Here is an 8,179-nt window from a genome sequence, read left to right on the forward strand (position 1 = left end):
GCAATGGGTTTTCAAACACTGAACGTCAAGAGCATTCTGAGGAGAGGGCGAATAACATTTGCTTGCTATCGCATAGTACTATGAGCTATTTTCTCTACATCCCTGAGCTCATCTGATCATCACAGCAGCCTCAAGGCATGTCACTGTTCCCTTTTGTAGGAGAGTATATGGAGGCTCGGGTCAGCTAAACCTCTTGCAAAAGGCTTCAGAGCTCGTCAGTGGTGGAGCTGGGATTCAGACCGGACACATCTGAGTTTGACCGGAGACTGAGTTCAAGCACATACCCAGACGTGTGGGTAGTGGCCTGTGTCAGCATCAACCATGACAGTGGGGAGCAAGAGGTTAAATCATCACGCAAAGGCAGGTGACGTCACTATTCAACGTCCCTGCGTCACGAAATCCTGGGCACCCAGGACAAAGCTGGTGGCAGCAACTGCCTCCAATGAGAGAAACGTCTCAACACCAGCTCCTGCCTCCTATCCCCACTTGGCTTGAACCTCGCAGAGTCCTCCTGGCCGAAACCCTTCTTTACAGAAGTCTTGGATCACTGCCTCTAACTGAAGGGGTTCCAGGGTGCGGGACTTTCAGTGCCTGAGAAAGTCCTGAGCCAACCAGGATAAGCTGGTTACTCTGATCTTCATTAGTGGTTCAACATGGCCTTTCCTATGCATTACTCATAGCGAATCCTTAGGGACTCTTCCCCTCAGAGGCTCTTGGTGAAGATCACAAGCATCCCCTTCACACCAATGATACAGAGCAGTGCTGTCCAACAGAACTTTCTGCTGTGATGGAAGGGTTCAGTATCTGTGCGTGGCTACCATATTAGACAGCACACGTCTAGGAAGTGATTTTTAAATTTGATGGCCTTGAACTAAAATCACCTCGGGGGTTTTCAAAAACCTCAAATGCCCAGGCCACATTCCAGATCAATTAAATCAGAGCATCTGGAGAGGGACACAAGCGTCCAAAGTGCCACCAAAAACAAGGACCTTCAGAGGAACCCAGGGTTCTCAAAGTATCCAAATTACAGATAATTGGCTTGCATCCCAATCATCAAGAGAGTGTGTTAATAACACACAAAAACTGAAACCCCTCCCACTCAAACACATCTTCTAAATCAAAATCCCCGGGGAAGATCCCAGAATAACACTTTTAAAGTAAACTTTCCACTTTATTTTAAGATTTTATTTACTTATTTATTTTAGAGAGAGAGCGCACATGTAAGGGGAAGGGCAGCAGGAGAGGGAGAGAGAGACTCTCAAGCAGACTCGTGGCTGAGTGGGGAGCCCGATGCAGGGCTGGATCTCACGACCCTGAGATCACGACCTGAGCCGAAACCGAGAGTCGGATGCTTAACCGACTGCACCACCAGGCACCACCCCTATAAACTTTCACTTTAGAACACATTTAGGTTTATGGAAATGTCATAAAGGCAGTACAGAGAGTTCCCACATACCCCACACCCAGTTACCCTATTATTAACATCTTACATTAGTATGGTACATTGGTCACACTCAATGAACCAATAGTGATACCTTATTATTAACTAAAGTCAATGCTTTGTTCAGATTTCCTTAGCTTTTACCTAAAGTCCCCTTTCTGTGCCAGTATCCCACCCAGGACACCACATTACAATTGGTTGTCATGTCTCCTGAGTTTCCTCTTGGCTGTTTCTTAGACTTTCCCTATTTTTAATGACCTTGACAGTTTTGAGGAGTACTAGTCATGTATTTTGTAAAAAGTCCCTCAGCTGGGAGTTGTCTGATGTTTTTTGCATGGTTAGACTGGGGTTATATGTTTGGGGAGGAAGATTCCAGAGGTCAAGTGCCATTCTCATCACTTTTTATTAAGTGTACGTGCTATCGAGAGAACTTATCACTGTTGATGTTAGTCTCAATCACCCGGCTGAGGTCTGTCAGGTTTCTCTCCTGTAGTTACTCTCCTCCCAGCCCCTTCGATACTAAACCTTTCAGAAGGAAGTCACCAAGCACAGCCCACACTTAAAGAATGGGGAGTCACACTCCACCTCCTTAAGGGCTGGGCATCTACACAAATCATCTAGAATGGAATCTACTGTTGATAGGATCCTCAATGATTTGTATCCATGCTGGAGTTTGGGAATCGCTGGGCTGAAGGGGCAGAATCACGTGATGTCCTGGGGTTCCTTCCAACTTGGTAACTCTCTGATTCTCTGAGTGTGGATGACATGGTGAATGGGTGGATTTGCTGGACTCCAGTGGAGACTGGTAGTCACTTATTTAGTCTAGAAACCAAGTCGTGGATCCTCTAGACACAAAACAGCGAATAAATATAGAATTGTTGATATTACCACCATGGAGTGTTTTGGAATTGGAACCCGGTATGTTGGAGGAGAAAAAAAGCCACACCGTGGAGGATATATACATTTGAGGTTTTTGAAAACCCCGGAGGTGATTTTAGTGTATGTATGTATATGTATATATACATATATATATACAGTGTATACACACACACACACACACACACATATATATATATATATAGATATGTATATAGATATATATAGACAGTGCTTTGGGCCAGAGTCAGACACTGTTGTGGACCCAGCTAAGGAACAGAAAGTGTTCGCCCCCTGGAGAAAGGGCGCTATGGAGGAGCAAAGGACCCTGGGATGTAGGAGGCCACATGAGGAGGGTCATGAGGCAGAGGAGCGGTCTGGGGGAACTTCAGAGCTACTCTAGCATGAAGAACAACAGTAACAAAGATTTATTAAGCTATTAGTACGCAGCAGGCATCAATTGGACTAATAACACACCCATTCTTTAAATTACGAAGCAGAAGCTGGGTTTCCATAACTTACCCAAGGTCACACCATTACTGAGGGATGGGTGTAGGATTCAAACTCAGGTCTGCGTGACCTGAGACCTGAGGTGAAAACAAAGGATCAGGCCAGCTGCCTTCTTAGAGGAACAGGATATTCCCAAAGACATGCGGAGAAGGTAGAACACCTACAGCAGGAGAGAAGTAGCCATGTTCCCCCTCAGGAAGTTGGAAGAAGGAGGTAGCCTTATTCACATCCCTGACTTCAGAGAAACAGCATAGGAAAGGCAGGCCGAAGATGGAACCATCAGCCAGAGTGTGGACACATGAACTGTTGACAGACTTTGTGGCATAAAATGTAATTCTGAAACTCATTTGTCCCACTAATGGAAGTCGTGGACTAGTCACAGAGCAGTCTCACCAAGAGGAAAGCATTCAGTTCTTGCTGTTTATAAGCCACAGAAAGTTTCTCTAAACTGGATCCTTGTTTGGCTTCAGCAAAGCTAAGCTTAGAGACTAACCCTATCGGTTTCTCAAGTCATGGATCCCTGAAGTGTTCCTTTTATTTTATTTTATTTTGTTTTATTTTATTTTATTTTAGTTTAGTTTTTGGAAGTGTTCTATTTTAACAGTCAAGGAAATGACCAGTGATGGGTGGAAGGGTTGGGAGAGGCCCAGAAGCCTGGCCACACAGAGGAGCACGGCTCTGAGCAACAGAAGACACAGTGGGAGTGAGGACCTCGGGGAAACTGGGGGCAGCCCAGATGATGCACTATGAAGGGGGACCGCTGGCATCTTCGTGTTCCTTGTGAAGGTAGAACCAGCACCCATGGGTCACAAGGAAACAGACTTCTTTTGCTGTCACCAAGAAACTGAAATATTTCTAACAACCCAACAACAGAGAGGACAGAGTGTCTTGTCCATTGAATTAATTAATTGGAAGCAAGATGACATCGGGGCTATTAGAGAATGAGTTCCCGTGCTATGGAGAACCTTTGCAGAGACCTTTGAGTACCTTTAACTACTTGACTCTCCAACCTGTGGTACAGTATGAGTGACCCTGTACTAAGTGTCCTGATGAGGGTTCTTGCCTATCTCCGTTCCTTAAAAAATCAGACTGATCAAAATCCGCCACTACCAATACGCAACATACAGCTCTAACAGTGGGATGGTTTTCTCGGTGTGGCTGATTTGCACACACATCAGGCGAAAACTTAGTACAGGCGAGCAGAGAACAACCAGCCACCTGCAGTGTGAAAGAAAGACCCCTGGGGCAGGAATTCCACAGTCCCCACTCTGCCACCAGGAAGTCACTATGGCAAGATCTGTACGTCTCTGCATCTCAATCACCTGTTTCTAAAGTGAAAGTTTGAGTGATTTCGCCTGTGTTCGTCCGGTCCTGACATTCTATGCCACCTTCCCTTTGTCCTTACCTTCAAACAGTGTTTCCCACATCTCAGCGAGGAAGTACCAGGCGTTACCATTGGGTGAAAAGCACAAAAGCCTGGAGACTAGGGTTTGCTGATGGTGCTCCAGAAAATATAATCAACGGGATTAGCACTGCTGCATTAATGGACCCTTATACTTGCATAACCTATACATGACATTTCTGCCTGGTGCCAGTCATCTATCTTGTGTCTCAAAATCCAGGGCAAGTTTTGCAAACTCAAATGCCTTTAGGGGCAAAAATAACTGAAAATGGCCAAGTGATTGATGTCTCTGATGAACGGGGGCCCCAGGAAGCCTGTAAAGGGGTCAGCTACCTCTCAGCTTGTCATTACAATCATCATTGTCTCTCATTGGTTATGGGTCCCAGGCATACATCCTCAGAGAACAGAGCGGGTAGGAGACACACAGCCATGGGGAGGTAAGCTCTGGACAAGACTGGAGGCCTGTCTTCTATTTCAGTTCTGCCACTAGCTCTCTGTGTAGCTTTGAACAGTTCGCTCACCCCTCCAGCCTTGGTTTTGTCACCCACAAGTATAAGTGTGTGGACCCACCTATTTTAATGTCCTTTTTCCCTCTGCCAATCTCTGGACCATTAAATTTTTAAAATATAAACTCTCCTGATGGCCTCTGTGAGGTAATGGGCCAGAGAGGTTGATAGTTTTCACAAAAGGAAAGTGTGGGGCACGTGACTTGTGCCTCAGTTTCCCCATTCTCAAAATGACCATGACTTCCGCTCAACCACTTTGTGGGGTTCCGGAGCTTATAGCACTTACAGAAAGACATAAACTGCTCACGTGTTTCAAAAACTATAAAGTAGCAGTCAAGGGGCACAGTACCTGTTGTCACCTAAATTAGGATTAATTCAGGCGTGCCTCAGGTGTCAGGAGATGCTCACGTGGTCGCCGTCCAGAGAGAGGTGGGAGGCACTAGGAACTTAGGATTCCATTAGAAGATCCCGGGGCTTGAGTGAGAAGACCCTACAAGGAGCAAAGTGGCCTGGGAGGTACTGAGGGAGGGCAGGCTGTGTGCCAGGATGGCCCCAGAGTGTATACAACACTCTTTTTAGCATCCAACATACTTTAGCTCCTAGAAAAGAAAGCAAACAGGAAGAACCCTGGGAGATTTCTTTGGATGCCTCAAGAATTCCAAAAGCTGCAACGTGGAATTCGAGGCATTCACTTCCTTTTTCAACAAAATTGAGACCCTATAGGGTAATTTCACGCCGAGGAGCTCCCCCTTCTTTAAAGGCTGGTTGGAAATTCGAGCTAGTCGGAAGAGGCCAAGACTCTCATTCTCCATGATGACAGGCATCATCAAGGAGAAGCTCTGGAATTCGGTAGGTTCAAACATGTTTTCCAACTTACTTCGGACCAATCTTTGGTCCAAATCACCCAGCATGCCAGCTCTTTTTCATCCTTTGGACCAATCACCCAGCATGCCAGCTCTTTTTCATCCTTTGGACCAATCACCCAGCATGCCAGCTCTTTTTCATCTGCAAAGATGGGAACGATGTGACATCCACTTCATTGGGCCGTTGTGAAGAATGTCAGATTCTAGTAATTTTCAATCTTCTGCCCTTCGCACTGCTCCATCCCTGTGTGCATCTTCACCGCAGCCCACATTGCTTAAATCCAAATCGCTAAATGCAGCACATCCTGGCAATCACAAACAAAAAGAAACATAAGAGCTTTTGTGTCTTAAGCTTTCAGAGCTGGAAGATGAACATATGAAGTAAAACATTTTGTTTCATGATTTTCTCCCTTTAAAGTCACGTCTCGTAAAGGCCCATATGAGGGAGCGGGCTGAATCTCTATGAATTACTTCAGCCAGGCCAGAAGACTGAAGGTCCACACACCACACCTGCACACATTTTAATTGTCACCACACAGGAAGACGGTTGACAAGGTTTCCTTCTTCCTGACCCCCACTTGGGGAAACTACTTGGAATATGCCTAAATCGGAGTTTTTTGAATGAGATATCTCAATATTTTGTCGGGATGATCATCATACTGCAAGTTTATGTTTTACCCAGAATTCAAACGACCAGAGTGCCCAGATAATATCTGCTTTTTTGATGTCACATACAACAGTAATTGGGATTTTTCCAGTTGTGACCTGAAGGCATGGCATGATCCTGCCAAGTGCTTCTGAAGTCAAATATTCACTTCAGCACCTTTGTATATATAATAAGTTGTATTTAACTCATATGTTGTATGTTAAGCTTGCATGTAAGTCTCTGAAAGCTGTTCATTCAGACATGTCAGATTTAGCAACTCTCATTTATCCAGAATACTGGACTAACCACAATATCTCATTCTATATTTGTGCGATCAGATCTGTGCAATTAATGAACTTTCTGATTCTGCAGCAAGAACTTATGATATAGGTGATTTCTTTCAGGGAAGGAACCCGCCAAATCTACATGCAGAGTCTTTGGTCACCTTAGGCTTAACATTCACAATAGAACAATTGAAAATATGTCTTCCTGAGTCCATGACAACGAGAACTTTATCCAAAAACCCGCCATGGATGCTGGTAACACGGGTTCTCCACTGACCTGAAGGAATGCAGGCGAGGGCTGCATTTTGCGCACATATTTGTCCATGGAGGGCTTTTTTGGTATAGAGGGACAGAAAACTCTGGCTTCTTCAGACAACTGGATGCAGGCAGTTCCTCCTCCAAAAGTAGTCAAAATACCACTCTGGAGAACCTTGACTTTATAAGGGAAGGCAGCTTCTGAGTCACAGAGAGGCTTTTCCTGGAATGAGGCTCTGCTAAAAATGTTTCAGGCAACTGTTGGTGTAGGAATTTCTGCCCTCTATTCTAGTAACAGAATGTGTACATGGTACAAAGTTCGGCAGGTCCCTATACCTCACTCATGCCTTTTAAAGCCCTCTTTTTGGAAAGTGGCGTATGGAAGGAAGGCTTCTCAGACTCTGAGAAGGAAAAGTTTCCATCCACCAGAACTCGGTATGGGTTTGGAATTTGGGATAAAGCGTTACATTATTTTATTTGTTCCCAGACTCCATGCGGATGGAAAATGCGTCTGGGTAGAGGATCCTTCTGGACGAGGAGAAACATCCCAGTAAAATGAAGTGTTAGGGGTTTGGAAAGCTATTCTCTGTGTTGTTTGTGTTTTGTTTTGTTTTATTTTGTTTTTTTGTTTTGCCCCACACAAAACAGTACTCAATCCTACTCAGTAAGTAGGATTTTGATTGTTGACCAAAAGGTAAATCTTAATGGTAGAGATGGGGGAAATGGGAGCACGGGGTTATTTCCATAAGATTAAAGTAGATTTTTCCCATGCCCTGTTGGCCTTCATTTCTCTCATCTCCCAGAAAACTCCACTGACTTTAGTGTCAATAATCCATCTCAAAAAAACAAACAAACAACGACAACAACAACAAAAACCCCAGAAACCAAAAACCACAAAACAAAACAAAACAAAAAACAAAAAAAAACACCCAAAACTGCTATGGAAGAAATGAACATCTTTACCTTCTGGCACGTTTGTGGCATCAGCCGTGCCTAAACTCCTGTTGTAATCTAAGCAGCCACTCTGCCTCAGTGTGTCTTTGAAAGGAAAAAACACACCCAGACGGGCATATTGTCTATTGTGCAACAGAGACTTTCAGAGCTTTGGGCTTCCTTTGTCAGGAGCCTTTGTCGGGGGAAGGGTCACTCCTACTCAGATTTTTCAGATCTCTGGGATGGTGGATTTCTCAAAGAAGCCTTCCCTGACCCCCTGACCCACTCCCAACTACGCTCTACTAGCATCCAACCTTCCTCAGGTAGGACTTCCTTGCGTCTGTAGTAGTGTGTGTATGTGTGATCATTTCATCCACAGCCCCCTCTCTCACTCACCCGGCTAAGGGCAGGGACTCTGACTGCTCACCATCGTATCTCCAGCGTCTATCACAATGCCCCGGGG

This window comes from Zalophus californianus, chromosome 15 (assembly GCF_009762305.2).
Source record: "Zalophus californianus isolate mZalCal1 chromosome 15, mZalCal1.pri.v2, whole genome shotgun sequence".
Lineage (NCBI taxonomy): Eukaryota > Metazoa > Chordata > Mammalia > Carnivora > Otariidae > Zalophus > Zalophus californianus.